At 43.8% G+C, this 15573-nt stretch overlaps 1 long non-coding RNA gene across 1 annotated transcript in view; it reads right to left on the bottom strand.

Annotated features, from left to right (window-relative positions):
* Window positions 1-1144: 1144 nt before the first annotated feature.
* The window catches only part of LOC139075740 (uncharacterized), a 29780-nt gene continuing 15351 nt past the window's right edge, over window positions 1145-15573 (bottom strand). The window contains exons 7-9 of the long non-coding RNA XR_011526489.1: window positions 9606-9672; window positions 4632-7321; window positions 1145-4512 (exon numbers count right to left, since the gene is read on the bottom strand). This is a non-coding gene — a long non-coding RNA (uncharacterized lncRNA). The remainder of the gene's footprint in view (window positions 4513-4631; window positions 7322-9605; window positions 9673-15573) is intronic.

Below are 15573 nucleotides of genomic sequence, written 5' to 3'. Positions count from 1 at the left end.
CGAGTGTCACAACGTGGGACATCCTGCACACACGTCCAGTCCCTCGGGTAGAATCACTGCCCACCTTTGGCCTGGAGACAAAAAGTAAAATAAAATATTTAACTTGCTGCCTGAACAGATGCATTTACAGCCATGATTCGTCTCCCTGGAGCTGGTGGGCTTGGAAAGCACCCCTTTGGGCCTTCCATTCATTGCTTTCTTTTCTGCTAACAGGACCAAATTAGGAAGACAATAGTTTACCCAGATTGGTATGATTTGCTCACCCAACGTCTCCCACCCCCTCTCCATTCTACAATACAGCATGCGACCCCTGAAGAGGAGAAGGCAGATGCTATCTAGGTCAAAAACATATTGTATGAAGAGAGAAATAATCCAAGGGAAAGAAAGATGGAGTTCTGCGGACTCAATCTATTATTCAAGAAGAAAAATCCTTAACAGATATATATGCTGAAAGGAGACGGAGAACCTGTCCTAAAACGCAAAATAAATACATTCATGAAGATTAGAAAAAAAATTATATCTTTTTTTTCCTGGATATATATATTGTGTGTGTGTATTTACATGTGTATATGTGTCTGTTCTCCTAGAAAACTCTTCCTAAGTTGGAAAAGAGCTATCATTGTGTTTCAACATCCTGGGCTCCAAGAAAGACAGCATAAATCCTCTTGGCGACCTCACCATTAGCCTGCCAGATATTCTCAGAAATCTGCTTCCGCCACACACACACAAACACCCTGCGCACACACACGCGTTCCACAAGGCCCTCTCTGTGAGAGAGCTTTTCTGGGAAAGCAGCTTGAGACCATAAACAAACAACCGATTCCACACCACTCCATGCCAAGCTCCAGGGCCCTTCCTTCACTGGGCTTTTAACCCAAAGCTCAAGCTCATTGTTTTCAGACTACAAAGTTGGGAGTCTGCTGTGGATTGAGGGAGATCTTCCTCTGAAGAAAGACAAGAGAGAAGATATGCCCCAGTTTGAAACCTCTCGCGATGGGGTCAAAAAGGGCCTAAGGAAGTCTGTGAACTAGTCAAAAGTTGGCATCCCATTGCCTTTAGCATCAAGTCCAGGCTCCTCCGTGTATTCAAAGCTCTTCAGTCTCTGTCTTCAACCTCCCACTGTCCAGCCCAGGCCTCCCTAGTAGAGTTACACTGCTTCTCCCCATTGCCCTCCCCTCTCTAGCGCCCACTTGCCCACTCCTCCAACCCCGCCTATCCTTCAAGACATAGTCAAACCCCTTTTTAACGATGACTTGGGTCATCCCTCCAACCAGACATGTTCTGCCTGCGGGCAGTCCATGTTCACCTTCTGCCACTTCCATAGGGGTCACACTGCTTAGGGAACAAAGGCACTTTCCTTATCTCACTGAGCAGACTGCACATTGCTTGAGGCTGGGCGTTGTGTACTTCATTTGCCAACCAACGGGTTCTCTGGCTCCCACTGGCTGGGTGAGCTCTCTTGTGATCACATAGAGCAGAGGGTCCATGGAGCAGCAGCAGATCTGCTCTAAGCAGCGATCATCACGTCCAGCACAGTTCCAAGCGTTTTCTGGGCAGTCGGCACACTTTAATTAAATGAATGAACAAAACCCTGGCAGGAAAAAAATGGAGAGTGACTGCCCGAGGTCACATATGCTAGGAAATATGTCAATCCACTGATAAACTCCATCTAGTCAGCAAACAGGAAAATACTGAGAGGCCAATTTAAAGTGATTTGATAGCTTTGCCCATTGCTCCTTATTGTACAATCACAGTCATAAAAGGCTTGTCAATTGTTTGTAATTTAAACACACACACACACAATCACTTCATTGTCAGGGACAGATCTGTCTGGAGTTTCTGAAATGTCACTGCCTCACCAGGTTACCGGAATCTCCAAAGATCTAAAGGGAGAGGCATTTCAGACCAGGAGAAAGGATGTTTTTTCAGGGTCATTTAGATCCCTTAGTACAACACCACCACCCAATGGGTGGAGCGAGGACATGATTTACAATTTATCCCAATGAGTGAGGCTTGTGTCCTTTGTTTCTCAGTATGAAAAGCTCCCTCTGATTGTAAGGAGGATATCTCATTCTTATCAGCCAATGTTCCCCCTTCGCTCCATAACTTATTGATAGACAGATGATGGATAAATAGATAATAGATAGATAGATAATAGAGAGATAGACAGATAGATAGACAGACAGACAGATGAAAGAAAAAAAGGAAAAACATAAGATCAGTAATAGCCCAAGGTGTCCAGCCGGGTTTTCCAAAGATCCTTTGGAGAACGTCAATGTCAGGCAGAAGAGTCGAATTTGTATCACCTCTTCAGCATTCACCCTCTGTCTTTGGAAGAAAAAGCACAAGACATAGGTAAGATGGTATGAAACCTTTAAGGTTTTCTTGAGTTTTTGTTTTAATTATATCAAAGAAGATGAAATACCACCCCCCGACACTCACCCACTGGCCACTGAAAGTTTTACTCTCTGCCCCCAGAATTAACCACATTTATTCAGCTAGGGTTGCAGGAGAAACCGTTCTGTTCATTCTGCCCTTTGGATCAATCTGTGTATATGGCCACCCAAAGCCCTGAATCAGTCATTGTGTAAGATCATCCAAACTGTCCAGCACTTCGAGCAGCTGTGATAAGCTAGTTTTTACAGTGTCAATAATTTAAAGAGGAAAAAAATGTTTTTCTCAACGATTCCATTGCTTCAGAATCATGAATGGAATTATGCCACATTTCAGCCTGACAGCCCCACATGTCAGCAGGAGAGAATAACCAAAACTTTTGTCAATGTCCGAATTCATTATTTCAATACTAAGCCACACGGATTTGCACATCACCAAGGGATTTCTATTTCTAGTCCTATTTGTTATAGAGTATATTAGTAACCAAGTTAGCAGACACAAAAAATAAAAATAAAAAAAGAGGAGGAGGGACAGGAGGAAGGAGAAAAGGAAACAAGGGAGGGAGATTTATTACAGGAATGCTCATTTGGGGTGTCTCTCCAAATTCAAAGCCAAGACTATGTAGCCAGACCTGCATTCTCTCCCTTTCTCCCTACTCTCTCTCTCTCATCCACCTCCCACCCCCACTAGCTTTTCAGTCCTATGGTAGCACATGGCTCAGTATGTTTCAAGCATCCATACATGGTCCCATCAGACTTGGGGTTGGGGGTAATGGGGGAGGCAGTCACATGGTCCAGGTTGGTGATAACTCATAGATTAAGGAGATCTGGCTATCGGACTTGGCAAACTTCTCAAAAGATATCTACCTTGTAGGGGAGGAAGACATTTCCTTTACCCACTGTGGGTTCTTCTGGCCAGAGAACAAATTAAATTCACATGAGACAGAATAACAGGAGAAAATTAAACAAAGCTTTATAACATGTATACATGGGAGAGGCTCAGGCAAGCTGAGCAACTCACCAAAATGGCTGAAGCCCCCACCTGAAATATCATCTTCAGCTAAAGACAAAGGAAGATGTTGGGGGTGGGGGGAGTCAGTTACAGGAGGTTACCAGATTATGCAGATTTAAGTCCTTGCCTTTGGCATTGATTAAGAGTTTCTAGAGATAAGGTCATCCCCCCTTCTTCCTGGTACAGAGAGGGAGACACCTTTACAGATGGAGATTTCCTTTACAATGTAAATGTCTGTTAACAAAGGGTAAGTAAATTCTACTTTTCAGAGTTGCTTTCCTGTCTGCAGTTTATTAAAGGTAACTAGCCCCAAATAATCCTCATGCCAAAGAGACATATCTTGGAGTGGCCAATTCCAGTCCCCCACACCTAGAAAGTGTCTTTTGCTCAGAAATGTAATTTCCAGGAACAGGCTGAAATTCCTGCTTCTCAGGAAAACCCACTGACACCCAGAACCCCAGTCAGCACGTCTCCTCTACTCTAACTGCCTGCCTCTGTGTCCGTTGTGCCTGAAGATGACTTGGACCAGTCAGAAACCAAAGTGGATTCCTGGAAGCTCCCAACCAACCCAGGAAAAAGCCAGACACCCCTAAGAGCAGATGGTTTAGTCTTACGGCTTTTATTTATTTTCTCTGCACACCAGGAAAGGTTAGCTGATCTGCTAGGGGGGTGACCAATACTCCTCTGCTTTAGAAAATGTCTGTTGGCAGTGTGGCATTCACACGGGGCAAAATGTCACATCTTTTGTCCCAGTGTTCCCGGGGAAGCTCTGTCAGGAGAGTTTTATCAGTGCAATTAACACAAAGGCCCCCTTCTGTCTTAAAAACACAGGCCACGGATACACGGTAAGATGAACTAGCCATTGTTTCTGCACAGCACAAAAACTCCTTTCCCCCACCCCTGGCCCCTCACCCATTTATGGGGTTTCATTAAGGCCCACGGGTGCCTCTGACTTATTTATTTAGGAAACACTGTCATTGTCTTAATGTAAACAGAACTCAAGATCAGTTGACAGTTGGAATGGTCCAGCAGAAAGGTTTTCAAAGGCGCCTCCTTGGAAAGGGGTCCCTCCATTCAGCCCCTGGTTCCTGTGTCATACTGCCAGCACTGTTCACAAAATAAACAAATGTTTGTTTTACAACATGGCAAAGGGGGCTCCCATTCAATGCCGGCCAGATATGAAAACAAACTTTCACATATAAGGGCTTTTGATACACATGACTTACTTGGATGACAAGGGGCTCGGCTGGGGAGTGCTTAAAGCTTATTAATATTGCACAAAAGACTTTTGTTTATCATTTCGCCGGACTGCCTGGGAATCACAAGACTCAAGCCGCCACCCGGCTGGTGTCCTAGCATTTCAGCAGCCGTAACGTGTGGAGATTGCGAAAGCACTGCTGGTTTGGAGCCAAAAACAAACTCTCCACAGACCCAGGTGAAAGAACTCCAAGCTGCCCGCCTCTGAGAACCAGATTTGGAATTTGTACAGAGTGAAGTGACAAGAGCTCCCCCTACAGGTAAAAAAAAAAAAAATAGATGCCTTGAACCTTCCTGTTTGTAAGGGGGTAAACTTCCATAAAACGTGGAACCCATGGTCTGCCTAATCTAGGGACATTTTCCCTTCTATTCAAAAAGTCTGGTTCTCCTGCAGTTTTGGGGGACTTCCTCTTGTAAGTTGACCAGCTCTACTCCCAGGAGGTCTTGTGAGACATTAGCACTCAAAGCAGAACTATGAACGTCTGAGGATGAAAAGCTCATTATCAAAAATCAGTTCTTTTAGCACTGGTTTGTTAGCTGGGAAGGGAACTCTGTAAATCGGATACAACCCTTATCCTCTAGACTTGTTTCGACCAATACTTTGACCACCAGCCACTTGCACTACTGATGACTTAAAATATGGCTAGCCCAAACTGAGATATGCTGGGAAAGAATGTAAAATATCTTGTTAATTTTTCACACTGATCACATGCTGAAATGATAATACTTGGGACATATGGGGTTAAATAAGATATATTTAAAGTTACTTTCACCTATTTCTTTTAACATTTTTAATGTGGCTACTAGGAAATTTAAAATTACATACACATCGCATCATATTTCTATTGGACAGTGTTATATTATAGAATAACATAAGGCTTGTAAAAAATAATAGTAATAAATTTTTGACTCTATAGTATTAGCGATTTGTACCAGGTGAGTTGAATTTTTTCTTAAGTGTATTTATTCAATTTTTAGACCTAAATCTCCTGAAAAGAAGATTAAGTTGAAAAAATACTATTAGAGACTGCTATGATTTTTGGTTTGTTATAGTTAAAGTCACAGCAAAACAGAAGTAAAGTCTTTAGTTTGGGTTAAGTTCATATATGCTGAGAAAAAGTTTCAAAAGTAAGGACATATTTTCGCCACAAACTTCCTCCTCCCCTGGCCATACCCTGTGTGTCTTTAACTACAAGTTATTCCAAGGGAAAGAAATTCCTTCCACCATAACAGTCTTGCAAAATTGTTTTCAAATCATTAGCAGATATTTGCTTAATCCCCCCCATAACTGGCAACCTCACCCATCTAATCAATCCTTGTAAGCAATATTGGGGGTATGTGAGGTATATGGGATTATGCGAGAAATATGTGACCCCGAATATGGTTGGACCAGCAAACTTACCATAATGTTTATACAAACTCCTCAAAAGTCACGTACAGTGGGCAATCTTGTCACCTTAATTTATGAATTAGATTTAAATGATGCCAGCAGCTGCCTTTGATAAACACACTCAGATCTGGCCCATGATCACCAAACCCGTCAGTAAGAGGAAGACCAGCAGAGAACATTCAGCTTTCCCGGGTCTGCTGCCTTAGATTTGCCCTGGTGTTGTTGTTTTTCTTTTTTTTTTTTCAGTCCCAGGAATGTGCCAAGATATCACTGAAAGATTGACTATCTCTGTGATGAGAAAGAAACTGAAGTTTTATGGAAATCTTTCTGAACTCTTTCCCTGAAATTTAGCCTTAAAATCGTGTCAAAGATGGATGCAGCACTACAGGGCCCACAGTGAATGGTCAAGAGGATGCTCCCAAAAAACAGAGACAGAATGAGCTGAGGAAGCATCCACATGTCCTCTAAGCCTCTTCCAGTGCAGCACATGTCATGCCAAAGGTGGATGAGATTAGCAAAGCAAATTGCAGCTACCATCTTTGAGATTACAGATGAAATTGCTGGGGAAAAGAAACTCAAACAAACAAGGATTTCAGTTACAAGTCAGAAGAAATATGGGCTCCTGCTGAATAGCTATACAGAGAAAAATTTGGAGTGGTACCCAAGACCCTCATCATTTTCCCCACAGACAGACATGATGGCTCTGAGGAAGAGAGGCTACAATCCTACCACATGAGCTGTGGATCTGGGCTATGGTATTTGGAGGGCACTGGACTGGGACAGGATATTCACTGAAGATATTTGCTGGTATGATTTTCCATCTGACCTTATTATTCTGGCATGGCTGCCAAAACCTTATAATCCCAGCATTGTATTCACAAGCAAATCCTCCGCTCATTAGCAGAAGCTGAATCCAACTTTGCTCTTGTAGGGGCTTGTGAATCAGCATGGACCAACAGACAGTGTTTCCAGGAGGTAGCTGCAAAGAAACAAGGGCACTACTCATTGGGGAGAAGCCATCTGTATCAGCCAGGAACTACATTTGACTGCTAGTAGCAGTGTCTGGAAATAAGAGTGATTAAATAAGTTTGTTTCCTCCTCACGTGAAAGCAGTCTGGAGCAAGGCAGTCCAGGATTTCATGGCAGGGCCATGGTGTCAGGCTCCTGCAAACATTATGTTCCATCACCTTCAGCACGTGGTTTCCATCCTCTAGGTTGCCTCGTGGTCTGAGATAGCAGTTAGATAGTTTCCAGTAGTCACATCCATATCTAGGCATGGACAAAAGGAGGTACACGTCAGCTATTGTTCCGTTCTCAAGCAACTTTCCTGGAAATCCCACCTAACAACTTCTTAATCTAATTGCTAACTTCTAGCTACAAGGGAGGCTGAGCACATGGTCACTCAAATAAAATCCAATTTCTGTTGTAAAAGAACAAGGGAGAATAAAATGAATATCAAGTAGGAAACTACCTAATCCTCAGGTTGCTTCAGAAGCAAGCAAAAACATCTCTAAAGAAGAGGTAGGTCCAGCCTGGAATGTTTATTTCAGCCTTGGTAACAATAAGCATCATAACCACTGGGCCATAGTATATTCTAATGACATCTGCCTTCTGCTGGACCCAGGAATTGTTTCTTAAGATTATCTGCAACTTGTGCCGGCTCTCCATAAAATTCCTTAATGTGAAGGACATTGTTCCTAGACCACGTCACTGTCTACATCACAACAGTCAACACTACATCTGTGGATTTGATAGAGAAAAAACATTAAGCCCTATCATTAGTTATAATTCGACTGTCTCACTATGTTGAACATAGTGTGGATAAGAGAAAAAGCAAACTACCACACGAGTTGCTGTGTACAAATACAAAAGGTGACATGGACCACTGCAACATCCAACCAGATGATGCAAACCCTGATTTGTCACAATTACCTGGACATGTTGAGTGAAAGTGGCTCTTTGGTTTGCAGGTGCTGGAGAGCAAGAAAATGCTAAATACCAAGAGGTATCTAATGAAAACTCCTTGATGATAATAACAAAGATTATGATGATGGTGATGACAATAAGTAGAATGATAAATTCCTTCAACTCTTCACTCTGTGGGTGCAGTCCCACTGAGGGGGATCCTTTCCATTTCTACTATACTTCACAGTTTATAGGCAAACCTGTGATCTCATTTGTGTCTCAAAATTCAGAAGCAGGAGGGCCAGATATTATCAGTGTTTGAAATTTGATGGGAGAGAGCCTCAAAAATACCAAGTGACTTACTCAAGTTGTCACAGTTGGTGAAGAGGCAGAAAGCCGGCACTAAAACCCCACCCTGGCCCCCAGGCTGGGACTCTCAATTAAACTTCTCTGGCAGAACGTTTATAAACTTGAAACGGCTTTACTTAATTGAATGCTGATGCTATTTCTTGAAGATCTTAAGGCTTGTAAAGGGAAAGGCTATGTCTTATTCATCATGAACTTTGTACACACTAGGCTAGACATTCAATTAAAGTTTCTTAAAGATAACGATGTACTAACCAGCATGCAATGAGTTCAGAAACATCTACTGTTAGCATAAGAGAGGGCTGAAAAAACGGGATGATCCTGATGTTTTTATACCAAGAATACAAGGACACTCTCTACCTTTGGTCTCTGGATCTTGAGGGTGGTAGGGTGGTAATCAAAATTTAACCTCCTTTTGTTGGAGTTGCCTTATCTGCAACATAAGGAGATGGGAACCTTTTCTCACTACAACTCCGTGATTCCAACTGCCACTTGGAAGTTTCTGAGAAAAGAACCAGGTAAATGCTAGAAAGGGAAGATATTATGGGTTAAATCTCCCTTGGTCCTTTGTTTTTTGCCTGAGGAATATTGTCCCTGAGCTAACATCTGTGCCAGTCTTCCTCTATTTTGTATGTGGGACGCCACCACAGCATGGCTTGATGAGCAGTGTGTAGGTCCATGCCTGGGATCCAGGCCTGCAAATCCCAGGCCGCTGAAGCCAAGTGTGTGAACTTAACCCCTACGCCACCAGGCCAGCCCCACACTTGGTCCCTTTTGAAGAGCTGTTAAGTCTCACTTAGAACATCTTCCTCTTCTCAATAAGCTGCACCCCATCCTCTCAGTGTAAGCACAGTCACTAAAAACAGAAAAAACTACACCCCAGTGAGACGCTCTACAAAGATACGCTCCAGAGGCTTCCCTCTTGGGTTCTTACTTCTACCTAAGCCCTTTCTTCCTAAGTCTCTGCCATCCCTGAAACTGCAACAAAAATTTAAAAAGTTAGGGTCTTCTAAATCCAGCCCCCGTCAATTCTTACCCTAGATCTGAGCAAACTAATTTTATAAGTTAAACCCAATCTTTCTATTCCTCCACAAATGAGGGAGAATCAAACATCTAGAATTCCCACAGCCCAAGTGTTAAAAATAGAGTCCTATCTTTAAAAAATTCTGACCTTAGATTCCTAATGCCAATTCTCAGTCCATCCCATTGACTCATCCACCATTTACAATGTGAGAAAATCTTGACTTAAATCTTCCCTGCCTCAATAGGCAACACAACCCACCAAAAGCCTCACAGAGCATTCCATCCTCCAAGTCATGTTCTGGCTGGTGGCCTATGGAAATCTCCTTCTGGGGGAAAAAAAGAGTGGGAGCAGTTAGCCTGATGAGTTCTACCACCCTTCATCCCCCCGCCAAAGTAAATCACCAATATCCAGAACTCTCTTTTACCCCCCAGTTAAATAGCTGAGTATCGTAGTTGGAGGTGATGGTGATGGTGATAATGATGATGGCGATATTGATGACAACAATGATGATATAAATGATAACAATGAACACTTTCTGAGCATTGCCTACACAGTCCTGAGTGCTTCAGGTGGCTTTTCTCATTTAATCTTAACAACCTCCTCCAGGACTTTCATTAACCCCATTCGTTTTCTCATTTTACAGATGAGAAAACTGAGATTTAGGCTAACTGTCCATTGCTCCACGGCTGGACAAAAGTTCAAACCCAGATACGTACGATTCCAGATCCTATACACATCCGATTATCATGTTTTCTGGAGATTGGAAGCCACAGTGCCCAGAGCCAGGGTAGAAAGCAGAAGACCCTCCGCCGTGAGAGCTGCAGAAAGAACCACATCAGAAGCCACCCCCCAAAAAAGAAGACGAGCAGGGCAATGCCGTCTAGACGATTATTCTTAAACCAGATTAAACCCTGAAAAATCTGTTAAATTGGAGGCATCACTCTCTCAATTTTTTATAACGAAATTTAAGAATGCCGTAACTTAGGGAATTTCCATAATTTGAGGATACTAAAATAGTAACAACAACAACTAAAAGCATCAATTTCCTTTCTTTTACCACCTGTGGACCTCATGGGGTAAGGGGCAGATGGTAAATTTGGGGGAAAGCTGGTCTATTTTGAATGCTTATTTACAAGGCTACATTCATGCCATCCACCAAACACCATCTGCTGGGCTATTTCTTCCATGAAACTAGAGCATTTTGTTCCATAGCAAATAAAAGTGCGACCAGAATTCTATCAGCATGCTGTGTTTGGGAGAGCACCAACACTTTTCAAAACCAGCTTTAATCCTTCTCCAAGTCCGATGCAAAGAAGGCTCCCCTAAGAACAGTAACCCAGTCAACACATTCATTCATTCATTCGCAAACTCGCTTTGAAAGAAAGCTGGCCCGCGTGGGCCAGCCAAATGTGGAAAGTTAATTTTACAACGTGAACTGTTTTCACCCTGGGCCAAGAGACAAGTATAGGCACCATATGACCTGGGCGTGATTTAGGAGTATCTCGGGACTGCGAAACATGAGGGTATTTCAGCAAGGAGCCCCCACCTCTTCTCCCTCCCCCACCTCCCCAGCCACTAAAGCTCCCAAAGAATGTCTTTCATGTCTGCTGCATTCGCTTCACAACGTGTGCCTGGTGCCTGTCCTTGAATTCTCGGCTCATTGCCCCTGAATCAAGGGAAGTCAAGTTGAATCTTTCAAAATGGGAGCCAGCAGTGAGTAAGATCATCAGCAACGGGGCAGGAAAATCCACCCCCATCTACTTTTTTTAAACTCCAAGTCCCGTTTATTATTCTTAAGAGATGGAAGGCCCTGTCATTTCAAGGGAAGTGCCTTGGATGAGAAATCAGATCTCGATTTTATTTCCAGCACTGTCACTGACAGGCTGTGTAGATTTGAGTAAATTATTGAATCTCTCCGGCCCCCAATTTGCTTGTCTATTAAATGAGGAGGTGTACCACAATAAATACCTCACAATAGGACCGGAGCCTGTATTGCTGTAAGTTAAGAAGCAAAACCTCCGTGGAGTAAGTGAGGTGATTGCAGGGTAAGTGAGGAGGGGTGGCAGGAAGCAGGACACCTCCAAAGAAGTTCTACAGCGAATAGCATACAGACCTACAGGAGCAGCCCCAGGAAACCAGAGTGAGTGGGAGATGAGCTGGGACCTCATTGCCGACTTCCTAGTTTTGCGCTACTCCGAGAGTGTAGGAGGCAAGTTTCAGAAAATAGTGTGGTGCAGTGGCCAAGCACATAGTCTTTGGAGACATTCTGGGCCTGGATTCTGCCCCTGACTTCCTCCACGACCTTGGCCTGTTATTTCCTTCTTTAGCCTCATCCTCTGCATCTGTGAAATGGGAGGATACCTACCTCTGGTGGTGTGCTCACACCAGCTCACAAGAGCCAATTGCTACACTTTCTGGAATTTTACCAGCAGCCTGACATCACACTGGTAGTTTGAAACAGGCTGTGGTGGGAGTATTTAGCACAGAAATAAGTAAATGCTGCAAACCTGGGCATCTTCCCCCCAAAGCTGGCTGTGAAACACTGCCTACCACTCAGCATTGCTGGAAGGACCAACAGGAAGTGATATATATGAAGCGTTTGGCACAATGATTGGTGCACGACAAGATGTGGGAGTTATAGTTATCAGTGACTCAGGACGCCTCCGTCTTCCTCATTTCTCACTCTTCTCTTGCCTCAGATCTCACGCTTTCTTCCAGAGACCTCAAGAGGGAGTCCCTTCAGTACAAGCTCTTCTCCATCACTCTTCCTAACTGCTTGTGGCCTCTCATTCAACAGACGTGAACTGAATACCTACTGTGGGCCCGATCTGGCAGCAGGCGCTGTGGATACAGACATGATTGAATAAAACCTAGCCCTGGTCTTGAGATGTTCTCAGGCCCTTTGGTGGACAGGATGCAACCGAGTCTCTGATGGGCACCTTGTACCAACACTACAGAACTCAGAGGAAGGCAAAGCCACTCCCAGCATTGCAGACTCTCCTGCCACCTGGAATCCCATGACCTTTGAAGCCTTCAGCGTAGCTTCAGCGACAAAGTGCAACCACCTTCTCTAAGATGACATAATTATTAGGACTACAGGGCACCCAATTAGCTTTCCTGCTCTCCATGCCCTAATGGCATTACCCCACGATGGGCAACATACTTCCCCACTGGCTACGATGGTTGCTTGTATGCCGCCTGGAAACCAGAAACGTGTAACATCAAGTCTGGCCCCTCGCCAGATTTCTACAGGGCATTAGTAACAAACTGGTGAAGCTCATTAAAAAAAGAGAGAGAAACCTATAACCATTAAAAGTCCATTAAGCAGCCTGTCATTTTGTAGAGCTAAATAGCCCACAGTAATCAAAAGCATATGAACCCCAGCTGGGAGACCCAGTGAATTGTTTCGATTTAGGGGAGAATTCATCAAGAAAGATTGTTCTTGGGATTGGGTTGATTTTTCTCCTTCAGTTCCTGGCCCCACGTTCCATTATAATTAAAGTGATTGATGCACCTCCCAGACAGAGGTGAGCAGTGACCACCAGAGCCAAAACATCTGCTCCTTCCAAGCAAACAGCTAATATGGAACTTGAGTCGAAAGGCACGTAACCTGAGGTTACCCCTCCACTGTCAATTAAGTATGGTACAGTCAACTCTTTGCTTTCCGGCTGTGTTACCTCTGAGTTATTCTGCGAAATTTTCTTTCCAACTGTAGAAGGACTTTCATCCACACCCAGATTATGGTCAAGAAAGAACTAAGTCTGAGGCCAAGCAGGGACGATCCCTAAAGTGGGAGATTAAAGATCCATCCATCAATTAATGAATGTCTTCCTGTCAATGGATGGACACGTTCATTTTGGAAATGCAAGTTCAAGCCTTCAAATTTACCACGATCCCTCACCTCGCTCCTCCATTTCCCCACCCCGCGTGGTGTACCCCTGCCATTCCATTGCTCATTAGCGCCTCCATAGGTGAGCGACCACATGCTAAGGAAAGAGGTAAAACTCAAAACAACAGTTTATGGTGACACCTTAGCAGTTCTGGCTGTGACATAAAAACAGCGAGACAGGAGAGAAAATTAATGCTTCAACACGGGTTTAGGAGGTAATTGTAGGAGTTACTTCTCCATGTTTATCTGCCCCACCATGACACTAGATGAAAGCAAAATGTTGATATAAAATGAAAGAACAAAGGTGTTCAGATTCAGTATCAAGTCTCCTGAGAGCAATCATGTGTTCCCTTCATACATCTTTATTATCATTGCTTCTTTTAACATTTCTCCCAAAATGCCAAGGGTTTGAGTTCTTTTAAAAAGTCATGCTAAGTATAATCAACACTTCTCCCCTTTCACCCCACTACTATCTACTCAAATTCTTCTAGTAATTTTGGAGAACCACTTATTTATGTTGATCATTTAAAAGCCTTAAACTGTTAAATTTCTGCTCGTGTGCTTGTGTCCATCTCCCGTCACTGACTGCATGGTTCTCAAGAGCACCGACAGCATCTTCTTTTACCCTGTGTCTCCCATAACATCTCCTTAGTAGAATCTTTGCAACTCAGAGTCCCTCACTCAATATTGACCGCGTGATCTTTCAGGGCTGCCATGCTCAGCATTCCAATCTCTCAGAAACTGCCTTCCAATTCACCAAGCAGTTAATGAGCCCCTGTGCTGTCCACACAAGTTCATTTGCCTTAGGAATAAAAACAGATCGATGTCCCCTTTCTGCACTGCATCTGCTTAAACATACATCACAGATTTACATACCTAAGTGTGCATGAAGGCAAATGCCCCCCTAGACTCTTCTCGCTCTCGGCATCCAAATTCTGCCCAACCTTGAAGGCTTGTCAGTCCTCCTGCTTCCAATAAGAAACCATCACAGAACAGCCAGACCAGTTCAGGGATCTCTCCCTCTGAATCCTTAAACTTGTAGTTTAAGTGACTAACAATCCACTGATCACTCTTAAAACTGCCTTGAATTGATTTAGTTAAAGCAATTTTTTTTAACTCCTTAGGGATATAAAAAGGCTCCCCAGGTAAACTCTTTGAGGGCGACTACTGTAGTTGATTCTACTTTATATTTCTCATAAACCAAGCAGAGGGCCTGGCACACAGTGAATGACATGAAAATGTGAGCAAGAGAGTCAGTGAATGACAATGAACCTGAGTGGACGGGGTGGGGCCAACTTGAATGGGGTGAGAATGAGGGTAGGAGGGCTGACTCTTAGATGAGATGGGAGGCCAACTGTTGGTCCAGGTCAGTGAAAGTATGCCCTTCTCCCATCACTATATTCTAGCGAACACCTTGAGCTTGGGAACCTGGGGAGATGTGGCCTATTGCTGGACAGAGGGAGTCTCTGACCCTTGTGTTCTTTCTTCCTTGGATGTCTAATAGTGAAGGAAAAATAAACATATAAAAGGCCATAAATCCTGTTGCAAAAATAAAGCCCCTTTTTAATGCCCAATAGCTAATGACTTAAGTTAAATTCCAGACCCTTACAAAAAACTCCTAAGACCCCTTCCACCTCTTTGCTGTCTTGACCTCCACCCCTTCCAGAGCCAGGAAACTTGCTAGGCTTCTCTTTGCTGATGAACTTCTTTACATGGTGCTTACGCCCCTATTAAGGGCATTAAAACCATCACACCCTTTCAAAGCAACTTGAAAACTGTCCTGGGAACCAGGACCCAGTTCTTTCTCCTCAGAGTATTTCCTCCCAAATCCATGGTTTTTCTGGGCTGAAAGATGCTTTTCCACGCAACAACTCATTTTGTTGAGGCTGTCACGTTGAGCGTGTTCTGTGGCACTCAGGAGGACCTGTTCCAGGAGAGACTAAGACTCTGCCTTGTTCTGTTGCTGACCCAGGAGTCGTTGGGAAGGAGGGTATTCATCAGCATCCCCTCCACCGTCCAAAGTCCTCCATCTTAGGTGGCTTTCTCTCTGCAGGTAATCTGGCCACTAAGGATAGCAACGACAGTATAGGAGTCATGAAGGGACCTGCTTCTGGTCTCAGCTCTGCTCCTTGCATGCTGAGTGACTTCAGCTCTCTGAACCTTTTTATAATCTGCAAAATGAAGGCGTTACACTCCAGCATCTCTAAGTCCTTCCCAGCCTCGCTCCTACCATCCTCATGGCTCATGTTGTTACTCTCTACCTCATGTTGTCTTGTTTCTGCTCCCATGTCTATGTCAAAGGACACACCACGCCGCCTCCTTTGTAATGCCCATCCC

Source organism: Equus przewalskii, chromosome 14 (assembly GCF_037783145.1).
Source record: "Equus przewalskii isolate Varuska chromosome 14, EquPr2, whole genome shotgun sequence".
NCBI lineage: Eukaryota > Metazoa > Chordata > Mammalia > Perissodactyla > Equidae > Equus > Equus przewalskii.
The sequence above is the reverse complement of the archived record's forward strand: the minus strand, read 5'-3'. Positions and strand labels throughout refer to the sequence as shown.